This window comes from Bombus huntii, chromosome 7, assembly GCF_024542735.1.
Source record: "Bombus huntii isolate Logan2020A chromosome 7, iyBomHunt1.1, whole genome shotgun sequence".
NCBI classification, from domain to species: domain Eukaryota; kingdom Metazoa; phylum Arthropoda; class Insecta; order Hymenoptera; family Apidae; genus Bombus; species Bombus huntii.
Genome location: NC_066244.1, coordinates 8616860 through 8636956, shown reverse-complemented (window position 1 = coordinate 8636956; position 20097 = coordinate 8616860). Strand labels below are relative to the sequence as shown.

The 20097-nt window shown below is 39.9% G+C and overlaps 1 protein-coding gene and 1 non-coding gene across 6 annotated transcripts in view; one reads left to right on the top strand and one right to left on the bottom strand.

Moving 5' to 3' along the window:
• The window catches only part of LOC126867603 (sestrin-1), a 152853-nt gene that overhangs the window by 103620 nt on the left and 29136 nt on the right, over nt 1–20097 (top strand). The gene's annotated exons all lie outside the window — the stretch shown is intronic.
• Nucleotides 10413–10485, bottom strand: Trnaa-agc (transfer RNA alanine (anticodon AGC)). Its single transcript has one exon. It is a non-coding gene; the product is annotated as a tRNA-Ala (tRNA).

Here is a 20097-nt window from a genome sequence, read left to right as displayed (position 1 = left end):
AACGTGTACGTACACAACGGAGCCACTCGTGCAGATTTATCTGCAGACCGTAGAACAAATTTCCAGATAAACGTCTGTATACCGAGAGTTTCTCGTCTCTCGCGTTAGCCAGCATCCCCAATCAATGGTTCGTACTGTCTTCTTCGGTTCTGGAAGGTTCTTTTAAATTCTAGATAGAAGTATCGATTAACGTCGATTAATCCGCTGGTCATATGTGACGACTCGAGAACCTTCGAAGATAAACCTTATTCGGTAAATACGAAAAAAAGGAATAGATTAAAGTTATCAGCTTTTTGTTTGCTCCTAATTTACTCTCTATCGCGAGGAGAAAGTTTCGATATATTAATAAGAGTAAATTGAATTTTCTCTTTGACGTTCTTATGAATCATCGTGGTTCGTTCCCCTAAGAACAAAGGATACGTCGAGCGTGTTTCTATCGGATTGCTGTCAGGCTTATACGATCGTTATCCGAGGAAAAATGCACAATTACGACCGATTAAGTCTATCTATAGTCCCTCGTAGTCTATTTGCAGCAGCTGACGAAACTCGTTTCCGTGTTGCATCAGTCGTCCGATAACCGACTTTGTTGTTTACCGATCGTCGATAATTATGCTGTGTTTCTTTCGTTCGATCTATCTTCGCTCTTTCCTCTCTCGTGATCTGTTCCACAAAGTCAAATCTCTCTTGTCAAAACACCGATACCCTCGATTACGAGCCAAGAATCTCTCTTGTCTCATCTCGAATATTCATCCAATCCCAATCCGCGTTTCACGTAAACCGATCGATTATTTCGTCATGTACCGTTTCATCCACCGAAAGTTACGCACTGCCATAAATATTAGAACAGCATTGCAGCACCCTAATGCGTTCGCAGAGTTCCCCAAAACCATTTCTGCTCCGCGACCGTAACACGAAACAGCTTCTCCTTCCAGAGATCCACGACGATCCTACGCCTCTGGAAACAGCTGATCATTCTCACCAATCCCGTCGTGCGCACCAACCCCATAAAATCACCAACCCCATACTCACCTTCCTGTTTGTAAATAATTTGACCGTGTCTTTAATTTTTCATGGAAATTTCGTCTCGTGTCAGTCGCCGGATCCAGTTGAAATTTGATAGGGTCGTAAGCGGTTTTTCATGCGTTCTACGAATACCGTGGTTTTAATACAACGTCGATCATCCCGTACGAAGTGCCGGAAACGAAGGGTGCAATATTTATTCGACTACTCGATTTATTTTCGCTCTATCAATCGGCACGAATGGCGATGGAACGCAATAATTATTTTATCTAAAGTTTCGAAAGTTTCGAAAGTTTTACATTATACAAATAAAATCGTATATCTATTATTTGACAGCAGGAAATACGTATCTTTTTTTTTTTTTTATTCGCATGCTATTCTCCGAGCAACGAGCTCTAACGTTTCCTCGAGTGTGACGACCCCACATTCTCCGATTTTTCAATTTTAATCTCGTATTAGATCACTGAACGAGCGCCGAGGATTTGACGAGCAGATTAAAAGAACGAGATCCATGTTTCCTTTCAACGAGCCTGTTCTCGTTCCACCGGAAACGAAACGTGTTTCTGTTTCTACAGAGCCTGGAATCGGTCAATTTCTCTTCTCGAGGATCATAAAAGCTCCGCCACGAGACCGGCTGCGAGATCTTTTCTTCCGAGCTATCGCGTTGCGCCGCGTTCAGCCATTATTACTCGCGAGGCACGCAATTTCAAACGAGCCACGTCCTTCGACGGGGTCCTTTTATTATTCCGTTGACACATGGCCCGCAATCACTTCTGCACCCTTCCGCAGTCACGGCTCGCTTCGTGACGGGGGAACTTGTAAGGGATTCTCGTTCTTTGCGTCTAATCCACAGTCGCTTTCACCGATTCTCGCGTGTCTGTTCATCGAGATAGAAATGTTGCTTTATTTCTATCTTCCTCCATATCGGCGTTTTTCGTGGAATTATTTAAGATACGGTGGGAAGATCGAATCGTGTTGCACGAGAGTTATTGTAAAGTTAAATTATCAGTCGGAAATCTAATCTTATGCTTGCTGCAATTCAATATTTCTACACTACCGATGGCTACCCTGATCCGCTGCTAATGGCGGTTCTCAGAACGGTCGATCGACCTCGGTATTTTACGATCATAGGAAAATGGGCAAGGATATGATATATACTATTCGTCATGGTTTTATATCTCGATCGTAAAATGCATCACGCATGCGTTCCTCGATCCTCCGTGACCCTATAGATTATAGATTATAGGTCGTATCGAACGAAGAACGTCAGACGAGACGCGCAAAATCAATGGCTAAATGTGTCTAGTATGACTCACGAAAGTATTTGAACGCTTTATAGAAAAATCTCTTATGTAGATATACTTTATGTAGCTTATAGAAATCATTTTAAAGGTCGCACAAAATATTCATTGTTTCAGTCTAGATATTGTTTAGATATAAACCGTGCGACGTCCCTCGTTATTTGGCCACTAAGGTTAATCGCGGATTTTCATAACGAAAAGTGTGAACAACGAATCTGCTTCCTTCGTTCAAAAAATACTTACACACCGAACTTTCCTCCGTAACATGAGAGCTGAAATTCAGTTAACTCTCAATTCGAACAGACTCAACACCGCAAGACTTCTTCGACGACAACATATCTATCAGGACTCGAGCTCTGTCTTCAGATCAGTCATCATCTCCACACTGATTCTCTCATTTAAGAGCAACCCATTTACTCTTCACTTACTTCTTACGCATCGGCGTTACTATCTTGTGTAAAGTTGTTGGAAATACATATTTTATAACCCTGTTAATCGCAGCGTTATACCACCTCAACCACTCCCATTATCTCAACGGAAATCAGGGGATCGATCTGGTCTCGGCGTTGATTAGTAGAATCGTAACGGGAATTTGCAACTCCCGTTGACGCGTTTCCTCGCGAACGCGTCCGGTCGAAAATTCATTGGGCGTATCCTTAGAATTTTCTTTCGTATTTGCGATGCTAAAAGAACAGAGTTGGACGATGTAAATTCTAATGTAAATTTCGATGAAGAGAAATTGCGAATGAAATGTTGCGTTAAAGCAACGTTGGTCCGTGATGAGTAAGCCAAGGTAAGGCAACTGTATATTAATTTCTTGCGAAGCGAAATTATGCATTGTGCCTGCAATAAATGTCTTGTATCTTCTATATATATTGTCGGATTTGTTGCAAACTTTCCCAATATGTTAGAATAATTTTGTCCGGTTACGATGCTAAGAAAGTTCCAAAAAGTTTTCTCTAACGCGCATAATATATCCGTGAAAGTTTTGTATGGCAAACGGCCCAACACTTTGTGAATCACCTTACGTCATGAGATTTTATGCCCGGACAGGCAAGTTTTTCGCCATCATGGCACGCTTTCCCGCGTTTCCTCTGCGAGCTTCGGTTAATTTACTATCGCATAAAAGTCGACTGCTACGGTGAAGGGTGCGCATCGATTTGGCAGAGTCCGCGACAAAAGGAACCATGTTGCGTCAAGGGACGCCGCTGTCCTTTGATCTTATTGTGATACAATGTAATTTGATAAATTTATTCCGACATAAAAGCCACCCTTGCGGCGCACGTGGGAACGCTTCGAGGTTCTACAAGACACTGATAACGGTAATAACAATGGGAACAGCTACCTTCGTCGCTTCGATTCGAATACAGATGAGTAGACTGGAAATGTTTACGCATTCGTAGAAAATTTCATCTTCCACGCTCAATGTTTCATATGTGCGAGAAAGAAGTTTTATTTGCTTCATGGTATTTATGGAAACGTTTACATAAAAATTCACGGTCTAGCGATAGAATAGAAACGAGATAAGAAAGAGTAATTCTAGCGAATTCTTCGAACTCGAAGAACTATAAATATGTGGAATTTTGCAATAACTTTATGAAATTCTTAAGAATCTCTGGAGTAACGTATGCTTCGGTTTAACTTTGTCTTTCGCCCGTTGCAACATAGTCCTCTTTCAATGAAATTTATTTACGACTAACTCATCGTTTATTGAGTTTCGTCAAAGCCAAAACAGAGATAAATCCGTGACAATATAGTGAAAAATAAGTACGCGAAAAGAACAAAGATGGGCAGACAAAATGAAACATTTCATCGATATTAACCGATTTTACTTAGGTTGCTTGTTTCGAGAGGAAGCTTCGGTTAGAATATGATATTCGATCTGTCTATTTCAGAAGAACAAATTAAATCAGTCAGAACGTATAAATGAGACACAAACGAAAAAAAGAAAAATGACGTGACAATGAATAATGAAAGTGGAGAGAAAAGGAAACTGATATCGGAATTTTAAAACGATATCGTTGCACGAATTTTCGAAGCAATCTAAGAAAATATCAAGGCTATTTGCTGTTCGATAGCGCTGTTTATGAAATTTTCATCCGGTGTTTGCGTCGAACGAGCGTCGATACGCGGAAAGGCTTGAAAACGTTGAAGATAATTTTTTGCCTGCGTCATCTTAAGGTGGAGGCGGTTATTTTTTTCTGATATTTCGAGTATCCAATTCGTTCGATCTTTTATATAACACCCATACTGCCCTTCTTAGTCAGAACGTTCTATTTAGCATTTCTTCATTTTCCCAGATATATTGAAATATTTCACGCTTCTGGTATTTCTTACCTTTCAAATATTAATTAAACTTCCTAGCCAGTTAATATTTTTAATCGAACGAAGAAAAATAAAGATTACACAGAGAAAATGATTTAATTCCTATCTCTCTCGGCTTCAAAGTGATAGATAGGACATTTCAGCCAACGGTGACAGTACGTATACTTAAAAGTATACTTAATATCAATTATATCAATCTTACTAAATCATCCGACCATCAAATATACCGCCTCAAACTTCTACAAATACGATCGGCTTTTTTCTCGACAAGTTAATCGTTTTCCGATTATCATTCAACAAATAACACCAGTCTTCTGAATGAAACTTCTACAAGTAGCTCCTTAACCGTTCTTCTTGTATTTACAAGGTTAATAAGATACCACGACGAAATTCCGGTATTTAGGAACTACTCTTAATAGGAAGTGTTATGGCAGTCGTTCATTCGATATTCTTGATCAGTGGTTCGATTCTCGTTCAAACGGTCAAATCGATAGATTAGCTTGTTATGAACGAGTAAGCAGCGAACTGAACGCGATTATAAATGAAGGGTAACATTAATCTTTCTGTACTTCGATCAAAGTTCAAGCGATTAAGAGGTAGAGTGTACATGGTTCCATAGTCATTCAAGACGTTAGGTGACCTATGGCAGAATTCATTTTCCTTCTTAACCCCAGAATGACGTTCATAATTCTTATGACTAACAAAGACTTCGTTTGGATTAGATAATGTGTTCGATCGTAGATTATCGATTAAGTGAACCGTGATTATTAGACGAATAAATCATTCATCGGATCGATTATTAGCAAAATAATATCCAGATTATAATCAATGTGAAACGATATTAACAGTGACTGTAGATATTTTTTTAGAAATTCACAATGATTTCTAAAACCTTCATCGCTGGAGTTGTTATTCATTATGTTATTTAACTCTAGTAATTATTGTAACATAATATTATAGTATATCGATAGCGTCCTATAATGCCTTGAAAAAAGGTACGAAACCATGTGAAGATATACAGGGTGGTTGGTAACTGGTGGTACAAGCGGAAAGAAAAATAGAAGTCGAAAATATAGAATAAAAATTAAAAAAAAAAATTTTTTTTTTAATTTTTCCATCGAGACAACGATCTACAGTGAGATCCGTTATAACGTACCGCGCGCGTACCGAGCGAAAATTCAAAGTCGATTTTCTCAAAAACAAAACCTCGAACGAAAAATTTTTATTCTATATTTTCGACTTCTTTTTTCGCGTAGAATCACCCCGTTTCCGCTTGTACCACCAGTTACCAACCACCCTGTATATTATGTTATGTTATCATCGGAATGATTGGAAACATTTATATTTCGTTAATAATTAATGATTTACGGTCCTGTTCCCGATGACTGATCGTTGTTATCAGGTGTTACAGTCGACTGTCTTTATCGCGCGAAAGTGCAGCAATTAAATGACTCTGGCGATATTCAGTAAACAGATCATGTACGGGTCAACACTTGTACTTGGTTGATGTACCATGCAAATTATGCAAGATTGTTATTTCATGCTGACCGTAAGTGGAAAAGTTGCTTGTAAGTGTCGATTATGCTGACCGTAAGATGGAGCAAAACAATCGAATATTTTTCACGGTGGCAATCACACATCATCCAGACTTTGTCTTTCTGACTTCGCCATTTCGAGTACTTATTTTTCATTTTTCTTCCATTTCATATTCAGAATTTTATTTCGTTCGCTCATACGTTCATACTCGATGAATTTTATTTCGTTTCGCTCTTCCGTTTCTTTAATCAAAAAATTCTAGTTCAGAGGAGAAGCGGAACAGTCGACGAAATCTTTAATTTGAAGAAACTTCGAGCAAAGTTAAATCGTAATAGAAAAATTTATACGACTTTAAGTCGTAAAACATATCGCTATAGGTACTCATAAAAGCATGAAACTCCATTACAAAATCCCGTAAATAAATACAAATTTTATGCATCATTTCTTGTATTTACCTGCTTTTCGATAAAAAAGAATGCACGCCTAACCTTCGTATAATTACATTTTATTTACCGCATCGAACGTTTCACGACGTGTCGCAATAGCGAGATTTGACCAACGATTGGCGAAAGAAGAATCGTCACAGCAGCGATTGGCCGCGAGTATCGATCGTTCGACCGATACCGCTTTATTGTCTTCCGACCAATAAGAAGAGCGTGCATTTTCGTCTTCTATTATTGATATTTCGTTGTCAATAGACTGGCAGATAATACGCTCGCGTATTCATCAGTTCCTGATAATGTTCAGCACGATGTTTTCGTGAAATGAGAAACGAGAAACGAAACGAACGGTCGACTAACGCGTGTCGGGATGACACGGATATCTGTACTTTATCAGCCTCGTGCATTGTTATTGCAAAATTCTGCTGCGTGAAATCACGCCGATGAATCGTACTTGACAATACCGCTCTATGTATTGGTCGCTTCAGCCATGTCCCATAATTTTGTTCGAACGATCGATTACCACAGCGTTATTAATTTCTCTTTTCCATTAGTCAGAGGACGTTTGGTGATTGTTATTCGGTATTATTTATCGAGTCAGCCGATATCGTTGATCAGGAAAAAAAAGATCTAATCTTCTTATCTAGATACATCACGTTTCACTCCCTGATTGTACTTCGTTCCATATTCACGTTTTAACTTTGCAATGTTTGAAGAAGACACGTGTATCGCTCGACATTCCTCTGCCTTTACATATTTGCTGTGATCAACTATTTTGCAGACGAATCTATTAACCTCTTCAAGGGCGAATTTTTAAGCAAAAGATAATTGCTCGTTATTGTTCAAGTGTTTATTTAAATATACAGATACGTGAAGCGTGACAGCTGAACATCGTCGAAAATATTGGCGATAGAATAAAACGTTGTTAAGACAATTTTTAATATTCTAGGAGCCACGACTTGTCGCGTTATTAAATTCTCTGTACACGAAGGAATCAAGGATATCTCAAGGTCACTTCTATTTCTCTAAATAGATGTAAACATTTTTCTATACACCGCTTGATGCACTTTTTAATTTTTTATAAACAAATACTAAGGTAAATCGAAAATATAAGATCGAAAAGCGATTAGATAAAAAAAAATACATTAGCTTCAATGTATTTAAAACTTATCGTATGAAAGACATGAAAAACAAAAACAACAAAATACTCTACATTGTTTCTTCCTGTTTTTCGTATTGTATCACCAATATTTTTCACAATATTCAGCTGTCACACTTTACGTTCATAGCCCTGTATATCTGTGAATACTAAATGGGAGATACAATACTCGAAGAATATATTGATACGTCTAAGAAACGTAGTTTCTTCTTTTTTTTTTTTTTTATTTAATTTGTACTTTACAATTTGTCCAGCTGGATATTTGGTAAATTTTTCTAACTAAATTGCTAAATAACGTGTGGATGGTTACCCTGAGCGGGATACCATCCAGAAACATAGTGTACACACATATGATCATATCTTCCAGAATTATACTTCAATTACACAAAAAGTGAACCTACACACACGTATCGATATCTTTCAAGAGGTTAGCACTAGAAACAGATGATAATCTTCTATTTCTTTTTTTCTAATGCATTATATATAGCTATATATGTAGTTATATATAGATATGGTATTGAAGATAATTTATATACAAGATAATTTATCTGAGGAATGTAAGTCAATTTTAAGGGAATATAATTTATTATCGATATAAAACGTATCCCGATTTATCCGATTTATGGTAGGAGACGTGTAAAATAGTCAGTTCCATTCGCCCTTGTCGACGATTCTACAAAGAATAAATCGAATGTACTAGACGTGGCAGTCGCAAAATATCAGGATCCGCTAGTTTACGACACCGTACGGGCGAGGGTTTAAAATTTATGTCACCCTCAAGTGTCGACGCTCTTTCTTCCTACAGCCGAAGGTAACGATAGCCAAGTAGTCGACCCAAACGTTCGGACTTGACATTTTCTTACAGGAATATTCACGTCTGATAACCTTAATTGTATTTTTCGGAATGAAGCCTAAATTACAGAAAAGCAAAATCTACATTCACATGCAGTGATTACAGTAAGTTAACCTGATCGACCAGAGAGCTTTTTGCCAAACGATGGAGCATCGGGTAACCAAGCCACTGGTTTCTGCCCATTGTATCCTTTTGCCCTCCGAATCTCTCCGTCTAAATTAGCCACTGCTCGTAGGCAGCGATCTACAGCAATAGCAAAACCACGTTTCAGGGTAACCCCGAATATGGAACAACGCGATACGTTTTGCGTCACAGAATTATTTTACGTTGAAGTAGAGGAGCGTTTATACGTCATACCGAGCGTTTGCGTATCTGTGAAACAGGCAATTCGTTTGCGTGTTATTAGAGAAAATCTTTGTACCGCAGCTGTTTGATATGATAATGCAGCAAACTTGCGAACAGCTTACTACTTGTCACTGTTAAAATCGGATTGATTCGAGGGGAAAACAATACGTATCGCGTTGTTTAACTGGACTTAGTATCGATATTGTAGCGTGACAGATGCATGGACAACGTGTTGATAAACGTGGCTGTCCTTCTTATTCAATAAATCTTATTAAATAAATCCCCTATCGAAATTTAGATGGCGATCTAATCTATATTTGCGATGACTATTTATGTAGACGTTCCATGGTTCCCGTGTAAACACAGATGCGATTATTTTTGTGTGCGTAGATGATCTAATCGTGTCGATAAAAAATGATAGATATGTAATCGATACTTTAGTTACACTATCATATAAAGTAGATATTTTTCGCGTACATACAACGCGCGTCAATGTCAAACTTCGAATTTCATTAACGCTAAACTGAGACGCGATAACAATAACTGTATTGGTAAAATTCGAAACCATTTGGAAAATGTATGGGGAGGTTACAACGTATTTATTAATACTAAATGTAGACATAGTTTTCAAGTATCCACGATATCGTCACATGTACGTGACTTATCAGAAGTTGTCAAACTAAACGGCCGTGATAGACACGAGGGTAGGGAACATATTCGTCTATGACAAATGTTCGATACGATTCTCATTCATTAGAACTCGCTTTATGGAGTGCCACACGTGCTCAAATATTCTGCGCCTTTCCCTTGCTACCCGACATCGGGTTTCAATTTGTGGCTCCGATTCTTGTAACGTAGTAACTGGTGTATCAAGTAGCACATTTTTTATGTAACTTATCACGTTGGCCTATAACTCACATATATTCGGTTTCTACGTAAAAAAAACTAAATAGTATGACGAAGTATCGCAATATGTGAAGACTGCAGAGGAAGAACATGACAAGTCGCATTTTCTATCTTTTACAGAGAAGCAGTTTCTCAACCAATCCCGTGTTTCCAAAATCTATTTTCGAAGCTAAACATGTGTTCTTTCATCCCGTCCAAAATTTATAAAATATCTTGGCTTCCACAAAACTTCGTCAATTTGTCAGCTATTTTTAAAATACACGTCTTTGGAGCTAGCAGATGCTCATTTTCGATTACGTCACGTTCAAATTCTCCTCCCCTGATCGCGTAATGAACACTGAAACCAGGAAATGTACTTGTCATGTTTCTCCGCTGTAATCTACATATTTTATATCGTACAAAATCGTCCATTCGTTTGAAAACGATACTCGTATTTAGAAACGAAATTCGCACACGCTTAATGGAATTATAAGATCGTTGAAAATGACTCGTTTAATGATAATTTCGAGAGGAAAAAAAAAGCAACTTGGAGGCGCCGGGCATCGATCCCGGTACCTCTCGCATGCTAAGCGAGCGCTCTACCATCTGAGCTACGCCCCCTGATAACGGACGCTGGAATTCCGCGAAACTTCCGGAGCAAAGCTCCGATAGCATGACACAATTTCTTCTAATTGATTTTTCGCTGACTTGGCAGCGTTAATTGACAGCCGGTTAATTAAGAAGTCGATGCAACCGATTAGACGTAAGAATCGAACAATTGTCCTTCGAGGAATTCGTTTATCGAGGGTCTCCTCTGTGTTAGTCATTGTTGAGTCGTCGTCGGTGTATGTCAGATCGTTGCACTCTATCGTTTAACTAAATAGTAATGATACAATATTACGAACATAGAATTACTGAATCGAAAATTATTTCAAAAGATTCGAACGATATACGAGCCTCTGCTAATTACTTCGAAAGCTGCTGCCATCTTGGATTTCCAATTGGCAGCAATTGATTCTATATACGTGTAACCTCCGCTCGGTCTTAGTTCCCAAGATATAGGCAAAAATCTGTCGGTACTACTACTACAGTGAATTCTGTCTATAATTGTGAGTATGCGTTGGTATCGGTTATCAGCCGCCTTGCAACGCGCCGATTTAAAAAGCTAACCCAAACCCAACTCTTATCTTTTGTTTATACGTAGTGCATGTAAACGGGGGCTGCGCGTGCTTGAGTATTCTGGGATCAATTCAGGTTACAATCCTGTATACAACTGCGTATTAAAAGTGATTATCTGTTTCTTCATGACGGGTCAGATCCGCAGGCTAAAAGGACATTACCCTCTAGATTTAAACATTAGATTCAGCTAGAATCAAACTTACGATAATCACTTATTATTATTCACGTTATAGTAACACGCCAGAATAATTTACTCGTAATTCTCAATGCGAATTTATTGTACAATACTCCAAAAAAAAAAAAAAAAAAAAAATCTGTTTCTTCGACCGTCAACGAGAGTCGTAAATTCCCGTTACGATTAAACAATCGACGCCACGAACTGGTCGTTCCCCTATTTCGATTAGGATAATAGAGGTGATTTAATGAGTAGAAGGCTTGATTAACAGTTCAAATATAAACAGTTATTGGGGAAACTCACGTTTCCACAATTTTTACCCGATGGAGGAAGGAATAAGGAACCTTTTGACTCGAAGATGTTTTGTGTCATTTGATGGCTTTAATGGTAAATCAAACAGCCTCATTTTATGACAGTTCTTTAGGATTATTGCGATCCGCTTAATTCTATGTGCACAGTTGGTGACCGCCTCGAACATAAAGGGTCACCGGACGTAACACCATCAATGATCTGGATTAGGTTTGGATTAGTTTTTTATATTCGGCCGGTGTGGGGCAGGTGGTCATAAGTTTGAGTTATAAACAATAACATAATTACAATTCATGTTATGCTTTATATTTTATTGTTATCATGTGAGATTGGAAACTTTCCAGTCACAATTTCGAGGCATTTAATTATTCGACTGTCAAAATCGTGTTGCCGTTAGAAGAGATTTTCAAAGATGTTTCTTGCTGTCTCGCATATGCGATTGTGAATGACTATTTAGATTCGTAAAGTATAGAACAAAGATAAAGGATATCAGTGGCTGACGGATGTAAACAGTTCGCCAAGCAACGAACTTGCGACTGTGTCACAGACACGCACACATACGGGCAAAATTCTCTGTAGCGGCAGCGACAATTTTTACAAATTTATATCTCGAAAACTAGAAAAGTCTGGCGGTAACACGCAAACGAAAAAGTTCAAAGTATTGATTTCTACAACATATTAAAAATCATCGAAATGGAAGAGAGCTGCAGCTTTCTGAATTAATTAGCAAGTTTCTTAGAAGCCAAAGTGATCGACTCCATTTTTTGTTCATTTCTTAGTTCCATTGCCTAAGTACACGGTTAATGTTCAGTTCTCGATAAACAAGTGAATTATTTCTGTAAGTTATTTATCGTAAGAAATGACATAAAGAACAATAAATAATAGTAAATTCTAATTTGTGGAGCCGATGCATGTGGCTTCTGAACGGCCCCTATGTATATAAAATGAAAGAATTTGTTTGAATTTTAAAGTATTATACACACGATTTGGCAGTAAAATTTGGTAATGTTCTTTCGCGTCATTAAAATTCATGGATTTCGGTCTTCTGCTTCATTGTGGCTTCTTGCTCCACTTCGACCGATAATAACGTCTCCATTGTTTCGAAGGCTTTTATGTACAATGATGCGTCATTAGCAAAGATAAAGATGATCCACTAATGCCACGTGGTCCAAAAGCGTGGCTCGTGCCATAAAAACGTTTTACACAGTCCGATAACACACTAACCAAAGAAAATGTCGGCGACTTGACTCGAGTATTGAGTCACGGTTAGAACAAAGGTATCTTTAATCGGTCGAAATGTCTGTACACAAGTTCGTTGGTACATATTTGCACCTTCGAACTACTTTGAAAAAACATGTTAATACAACAAGTGTAGATTATTCGATTCTTATACTTTACATCGATAAGCAGTCGACAGCAGCTCCAAAGTTTAGATTTTGATATATTTTACTTAAATATCAAAGACCAGAGATTACAAATTATTAACATAAAAAAGAGAAGAATTCATTACAAGGTCTCTTAAGAAATATTACGTAATTTACTTCAATAATTGTTAATCCTCTGTAGTCATATATCGAATTAAATTCGATATTGTGTCTCGTTCGATTATTCTCAGTGTCGACGCATGTACGTATGAAACATATTGCTCCCTGTGTTGGAATTTAATTCAAGAAACACACCTGCGGACACATTATTAATATTTATGCAAATTTATGTTTTTACGAACTAAAGAAACGGAAGAAATAGCAGCTGAGAAGAGATTTCCTCCAACTATTATAACAAGTACTTGTAATACTCCAAAATTAGCTTATTGAATATATAAAATTTTGTTTTGCTCTTGGATATAACAGATTAATATAGGTGGCAGAAAAATAAATATAGAGATAAAAAGAAAAATGAATGATAGAGATTGTTGCGTATTATCGACTAAAGAGCAACCGGTCAGGTCAAACCGATCGGTCGATATCGCATACCTCGAATGACTTAACGTTCAAGGTGGAGGAGATGGAATAACTCGAGTGTTAGATTTAGACGGCACTTTATTTGTATTCGTTGCTTGTAGTTGAACTAAGTTGGGACTTTGTCGTCCTGTGTCTGTAGTCTTCGTTGCTTGTAGTTGTACTCAGTAAGGACTCTGTCGTCATGTGTGTACTGTCCGATGGTTGAAGCTGAACCGCCGGGTGCCCTTCCGGCTGATCCTTGCCTGGGTTCTTCCTGGCCTCGAATCATTACGTTTACTACCCTGGGAGGACCGGTAATTCGGAATTGCCTAATGAGAGAAATGGGCCTGTCCGTGCCATAAACGGACGGTCAACTAAAATTCCGAACAGAGATAAGCAAAAACAGAGGATGCATATGTACGAAGAAAATAAAAGGAATGAGAATAGACCTGTAAGAAGCGATAAGACACAGATACGATATAGAAGTATAAAGGAAAGTTATAGCATAACATCGTTATAGAAAACGCTCAAGATTACAGAAAAAGGATAAAAAGGAACGTTCTAGTTCCACTAGTTCCAGCATGGAAGGGAGAAAGTGTCAGGCTGTGCGTGTTCGCAACTTTTACGATCCTCCGGAGTTCTCGGTCCGTAAGGCATTATTGCACAACACGAAAGACAAAGAAAAAAGTAAAACGAGGGAGAGCCAAGAGAGTTGAACAGAACTTCCCTCTTGATTTACTCGCTATTCCGGAAACAGCCCTCTTGACTTCCGCGCTGCGTCTTTTCCAATGTTGCAGTTGTGTTTCTTTCCGTGGTCATAACGGTTCGCGTGTCTTCGGCACGTGCTCGTCCATCGTTTACCACCTCGACGTCTGTTTGCTCGTTCCCTCATCAACTAATTCGTGACCATTTTTTATCTTGCAACAAGCACTGTAACGCCGCTTATCGGGCGTCGTTTTAGCGTAGGACATTGTGGTGACTCATTCCCTCGTGACTCGAAGCTACATCGACGTCCTTCGCGTTCCGTCGCGCAATTTCTCACAAACTATCAAAACTTATTATTGTTATTGTACTTGGTCGATTTTATTAAAACTCTGACGACAAAAAGTCATCGTAAAACGCGTCAATAATTTTTCTGCTGGTCATTTGTTTTTATCTTAACTGAAATGCGACCTGTTAAAGCGAGGCAGAATAACAGGGAATTCACTGTAACAGCACAGATAGGACACTGCCTGATGATTTTATGTAGAAAAGACAGACCAGATAATTTCCTATCGATGAAGTATCGGCATAACCATAAAATTCCTAACGTTAATACGAAGAAAAAAAAAGAAAAAAGAGAAGTTTGATATACGTATAAGAGAGGGGTGACGAGAAAGGAATTCCCGTGGATAGATAAGTCTATTTTGCAACCGGAGATGAACGCGATCCGTTAATCTACACCGGCGATTTGCAGTTCGTCACAATGTAATGGAACGATAGTTCGCAACGTTACAGCTGAAACGTTTCATTGCCACGTAATACCTTGCCGGGTTCGCGATGTGACTCATCGCCGCGAAAGGATTCTAAAGTGTTTTTGCATCGGCGGCCTTGATCCGCCAGTTCGATGAGAGTTCGCTCAAAGCAAGAGGGAGAAAAAAGGAAGAACGAGCACTTTGGTTAAGTCATGGCGGCCGATTAGACGCGTCGATCAATCATTCCGCTATTTTCCTTCGCGTCTGTCGTGCTCCTATTCTTGCTACGACACACTTCTTTTTTTTTTTTTATTATCATGATACAGTTCGTTACGTGACTTTAACAGCGAGATCGGATGATCGTGTACGTTGCATCATTGAGAATATAAATCTGTCTAGTTGCAACGACTTCATACTGCTCTTCTGTACTTGTTGACCGCGGATTTTTATAGACATTCGTATTTTTATGAACACGCAAAGAGATAGAACTTAATACCGACTCGAAATCGAACTGCACTATACTTTCATGAATTATACTTCGAAGATTTTATATATCTTTACATATTGTGCGCGCTCTTTGCACTCTTGTATCTTTAAATTTTTCATTAATGCACAAACATCCGCGGCTTATTTATTATCCATTACTCCGGATGCTTGTATGCACCTAAAAGCACTTACCAGGAACCTATATAAAGAGTATAATGATTTCGATAACGTGACTCAGCGTCCTACGATCCAACCGATGGTTTTTCTCGATCAAACATCAACCTAGCAGTCCGTGTCGCCTAGTGGCAGCTGACAAGACCATTTCGATGATTTTGCTAGCAACAGCTGACCGTTGCAACGCATAGAGAGTAGTTCTCTCTTCCGTTATAACGGCACAATGCGTGCGACCGGCTGAAAGCTATTGCACGCTAGGAAAGAACGAGCAAGAGAAAGAAACGAAGGAAAAGAGAAAGGGATAGATAGATCGGTCACGGGTTAGACGGTGACGCGTGGTTATAATATAGTGGAGGGGTGGTTGGAAAAAAAGCGGAAAAGCGGAGAAAGCAAGAACAAAACGAAGCTACCGAGAGTGTTGCTCGGTCGTTTGGCGTAGGGAGATGTAGGGAGGAGGCGGGGGATGCGCGTGAACGAGACAGAGACTGGATAAAGAGCGAGAAAAGAAATAGGGGATTAAAGCGGAATGAGAAAGACGGATGGATGTTGGAGGAGGGCGTGGAAACGGAGAAAAGAGGCACGGTGGAATATCGCGATGTAGGGAATGAACAAGAGAAAGACGCGAGAAAGAGACACGAGGAAAGAGTGCCTGCCATGGTGGGGGAGGAGAATAAAAAGAGACAGAAAAAGATATAGAAGCTATACATATACGAGGAAGAAGGAAAAGGAGAGGAAAACGGGCATCGAGGAAAAGAGATAGTAGGAGTTGGTGGTGAAAGAAGGACAGAGAGCGAAGTAGGAGTGTACGGGACGGTGGTGGATTGGGAGAAGGGGATTTCCGAGCGACGGGGCCTATAATATCGTATGGCAGTGCCGTAACGAGAGGCGCTTTCCCGAACGTTGACCTCTTCGCGCTTCCAATACTAACCTCGCCCAAATGCCCGCTCCCGGGAATACGAAATACATAATATGTATGTAGAAACTTTGGTGTCTCTCATTGCAACGGCATGGCTCGACCTGAGAGATCATCGGCCTTCCTGGAAACCGATTGACCGAGAACATCTCGGAACCTCGATTGCTCCTTAAAAGACCCTTCCTTCCCTCTGTATTATACATTAGGATTTATTATATTTTACACCGAATGCGCAGAAGTAAGGTTCTGCAGCTGTTTCCGGGGGCAAGCTGCTCCGGCCTTTTAAACCGGCCTTTTCTCGGAAGTCGCTACTAGGCGAGCATTCCTTTTCTTCGGGAGTATTTGAAAGTTAGAAAGGAAATTTTAAAATCCATAGGGTATTTATTGAAACAATGAAAGAATTGTAATACGTTTCCCGAGCGAATTTCCTTCTAGAGATTTCATTAGCCTTGCGTTAACACACCGACCGTGATGCTGGTACGTTCTTCTAGGTTTCGAAAACCGAGAACGGCTTCGTTCCTGGCTCTGGAACTGTTTCAAACGCAGTTCGATTAATGGTTCGTCATCATCGATCGTCATCGAAAAGCCGAGTGACTAGACGCAATCAGCGTCATTGTACTAGACGTCGCGGCTGCTGACACGGTGCTTCTATTCTTACGATGAGGAGACGTCTAGTTAGGCTACGCGACTCGGTACGAGGGATTTTTTTGGGTTCGTTCGCATGAAAAATTCCGTGGTACGGTGGCATCGTGACGTTTCGTACTCGCGACAAAGGGTCGTAGATATTTTGCGGAAATGAAAAGGGGAAAGAGCCCTTCTTCCTTTCCGGCCGAGTCTTTATTTCACGTTGTCCTTGGAACACAAAGGAACCTTAAAGGCCCTGAAAGGTTCTTCATCTTCTCTTCCCTGGATGCAAAGAGACCGGATAGTTTCATTGATCCGAACAGTTACGAGGAATATTCGCAAATCATAGCGTCCTCGTATGTACATACATCTATCGCGATAACGTAGCCTCTTCACTGAGAAAGAGCCTCTTCATTAACGCTGATAAACAGCGAACGTTCCACCTTCTCGAGGATTATATACTTTTCAGTTATGCAAGGGGAGATTACCGGTTGTCGTTTCGCGAGAACCGTAACAAACTACCAGGTAACGACAATGAAAGTGTATTTAGAGTAGAGATATAAAAATCGGACAGCAACCGGTGTAGATTCTGCTACTTTCGTGCTCGTATGCAGCAACACGCGTCTCAAACCCATGATTTTGACTTTCTCCCGACATTTTAAGCCGAGAAGTCAAGGGAAGTACGAAACGGGCCGGTGTTCTTCGTTTACTTTTACGCTTTTACCAGTGGACCGCATAACACGTTACAACTTACATCGTGCCGATAATCAGATGGGATCGATATTTTTAGCACAGTTCGTACTCCTGTTGCTAAGGCATCAGCTGATCAAGCCGGCTGCCTGCGTGCACCAGCCCCGTATCTATAGCTACCTACAGTAACATCCCCACCAATGGTCCCCTCTCCCCTGTTGCCCGTTGACTTTAACCGAACGCATAACCAAGTTAGATATTCACGAAACGTTGCAATGAATCACGAATTATCTGAAAGCAAAACCCTCGTCTTTTTATGCGCTTTATCAGAATTTCGCTTTAACGACCCTGGCATGGTGCGCGCTGTTGCTACGGCACTGTCGACCAATGGCAGGTCCGGGGAACCGGCAAGTCTCCCCACCAGCTGTTCATTCCCCACCACGCCACCTCGACCAGATGATCGCAGCTCGTAGCTTAGCTCGACTATCGAAGCATCAGTTATCGTCAGTTAGCAACCGGCTCTCTTTCCGTATACATCGTTCACCGTAGCAAATCCCCAGCACGTAATGTCCAGTGTAACCTGATTCTTGTGCTCTTCCTAATTATGTGTCGGTGTTGTGAACGATCGTAGTCTTTTCTACCTTCTTCTTTTTTCTATTACATTTACTGCCTTTTTACCGTTCGATCGTACTTTTATAAAAAATTGTGCAGCCGTACGAGAAGATCGAATAGAGCCTGTCGCATACATAATACCCAACGCCAGGGTACGAGCAATATTTCTGTGATATTTATTATGATTGGTAATTTCTCGCCGGTGTACCTCGCGTGTGATAACTCACGGACGTTCTATCCCAAAGGAAAACCTACCGTTAAGACTTACCGGTGAAAAAGATTCTTCTAAATTTCGCGACGTCACGTATATACGTATATACCCGTCGTTTTTTTTTACCAAAAGAGCTTTAGATCGTTAAGGGACTGAAGAGAGACCTTTTCCTTTTTTTTATTACCTACAACGTATACGCGTACGTTTTTACGTTATTATATACGTCTGCCCGAAGTCTTTCGTGTAATATCTCTTTCATACGTATAATATATATACATATATATAGTGTATTTATTAAAATCGTCCAAAATTCCTGTGGCTAACGTGACCGAGTCTTACCCCAAGGCGGATACGATCGCGAATTGTGGTGGTGCCGCCAGCATGGGTCAGATTGGAAATGACGTGAGTTTTTTACACATTTTTTTTCATTTTTCTCTTTGATTTGTTTAAATTTTAAATCCCGGCCCAGGAAGCCGACCTGCTGGTCGCTTTCCGGACGAATGCGCCTGTCGCTGCCTACCGGGTTTTTTTAATTTTTCTTTTTCGCTTGGTAACAGCGAGGGGGAGGATCGACCGGCTTTTCGGGCTTCTTCGTGTTTCTCGTAATTACAGCCTATATAGACGTATCTGCGTGTACCGGCATTCATCATATACGTGTATCTTTCTATTCGCTCACGCATGCGACCGGCGCATTCGGAAAGTCACCGAGACCTTACGATTCATCGAGTAAAGACAGAGTGTAATACGAATTAAGGGAAAAAAGATGGTCGGTCGAAAGGGTTGAAAGGAGACAAAAGGGATCGAGGAATGTCGCTTGAATATCGCGATATTTCTCGTAATACCGTCGAATTAATATTCCGTACGCGTTCCCCCGAATTAATTCCGAATTTCGAAGCATGTTCAATTCCTATTTAAAATGTAAGCTGTCATGTGCTCATTTTTAATATTTAGCTTCGTATTATCGTATTTGAATCGCTATGTATATATATACGATGCTTCGGCCGATCTCTTCGATCGTTGTAAGCATACATCTTCTTTTCGTCATCTATACTCGAATAGATCGAATCGCGCATCGTTAAATCGACGAAAAATAGAGAATTCTCTCGATATATTCGATTCGATAACATAGACGAGACCGGGTAATTGATTCTGTTTAGAGGAAAGCTTAACCATTTGATTCACGATTCGCGTGTATGGTTCGTTAAATTGTAGCTCGTTCGAAGAGAAGCTGCTGTCGGTCTTGTGGCGTGAGACCGATGTATTGCGCGTAAGGATCGGACTCCAGCTCATTTTTTATGCGGATTTGTTCGTATGCGTTACGCTCGTTCGATAACGAATAAAGGGTTGATTGTCTGGAAATAACGCTTCTATAAAAGAAGATCCATGAAACGTTACTCTTTTCTCGTGCTGGCCGTATCTCTAATCGGAGAAGTTCGATCGAATTTTCGCCAATCGCCGGATCGTCG